Raw genomic sequence first — 1550 nt, forward strand, 5'->3', positions numbered from 1 at the left:
ATAGGTGCTTAGAATATGTATGCTTTCAATATGTTTCTCAATAAAACTGTGAAACATGAACTGCTTGGAAATATGCTCAAATGGGACCAAAGCCTTGAGTTAGAGGTGAAATGAGGTATATCCTCAAGGAGAATTTATCTATATACAACATATTAACATCAATTTTTTGTCAGCAAAATGGAGATTACAGTATTTTAGCTATTTGAGTAATGTCAGTTTGAGTGAAAATTATCATGTTATATATATATTTTTCCCAATAGTCACATCCGTCATATGGAACCAGAGAACAAGACACAAATTTCAGAATTTCTCCTTCTGGGATTCTCAGAGGAAACAGAATTGCAGCCCATCATCTTTGGGCTTTTCCTCTCCATGTACCTGATCACCATGTTTGGAAACCTGCTCATCATCCTGGCTGTCAGCTCAGACCCCCACCTCCACACCCCCATGTACTTCTTCCTCTCCAACCTGTCCTTTGTAGACATCTGCTTCACCTCCACCACTATTCCAAAGATGCTGTGAAGCACTCAGACACAGAGGAAAGTCATTAGCTATGAAGGCTGCATCATCCAGGTGTATTTTTACTTACTCTTTGTAGGATTAGATGACTTCCTCCTGACTGTGATGGCCTATGACCGGTATGTGGCCATCTGTCACCCCCTGCACTACCTGGCCATCATGAAGCCCTGGGTCTGTGGACTGCTCCTTCTGGTGTCCTGGATCGTGAGTGCCCTGTTTTCCTTGTTACACAGCTTAACAGTGTTGCAACTGTCATTCTGCTCAGACTTGGAAATCCACCACTTCTTCTGTGAAATCAAATGGCTGATCCAACTTGCCTGTTCTGACCCCTTTCTCAACAACATAATGGTGTATTTTGGATCTGTAATTCAGGGGAGTATTCCCCTGACTGGTATCCTTTACTTTTACTCTAAAATCTTGTCCTCTATCTGCAGAATCTCATCAGCTAAGGGGCAGTATAAAGCATTTTCCACCTGTGCATCTCACCTCTCAGTTGTCTCCTTATTTTATTGTTCGGCCTTAGGAGTGTACCTTAGCTCTGCTGCTACCCACAGCTCATACACAAGTACAGTTGCCTCGGTGATGTACACTGTGGTCACGCCCATGCTGAACCCCTTCATCTACAGTCTGAGAAATAAAGACATAAAGAGGGCTCTAAAAAGATTCTTTGATATGGAAACATTTATAAAACAGCCATTTGTCCTTGGGCTGAAGGACATGGGCTGAAGAACTGCCAATGATAGCAGGGCTCATAGCCTCATAGGCACATATGTGAGTCTTTGATTAAATTGTGCTAATAGCAAAAGCTTCTTCAATTTATTGCCTGATATTTCCATTTCTTTTTTTAAAATTTTTATTTTTACTTTATTTTACTTTACAATACTGTATTGGTTTTGCCATACATTGACATGAATCGACCACGGGGGTACATGTGTTCCCAAACATGAACCCCCCTCAACTTCTCTACACAGTTTTAAAAACATCCTTGATTAACTTTGATGTTCTCTGTTATCTAAGTTTTTTCTTTTGTC

At 40.8% G+C, this 1550-nt stretch overlaps 1 pseudogene; it reads left to right on the forward strand.

The window, feature by feature from the left end:
• The first annotated feature begins 246 nt into the window (after positions 1–246).
• Positions 247–1245, forward strand: LOC138440569 (olfactory receptor-like protein OLF4; annotated as a pseudogene).
• The last annotated feature ends 305 nt before the right edge of the window (positions 1246–1550 follow it).

This window comes from Ovis canadensis, chromosome 5 (assembly GCF_042477335.2).
Source record: "Ovis canadensis isolate MfBH-ARS-UI-01 breed Bighorn chromosome 5, ARS-UI_OviCan_v2, whole genome shotgun sequence".
Lineage (NCBI taxonomy): Eukaryota > Metazoa > Chordata > Mammalia > Artiodactyla > Bovidae > Ovis > Ovis canadensis.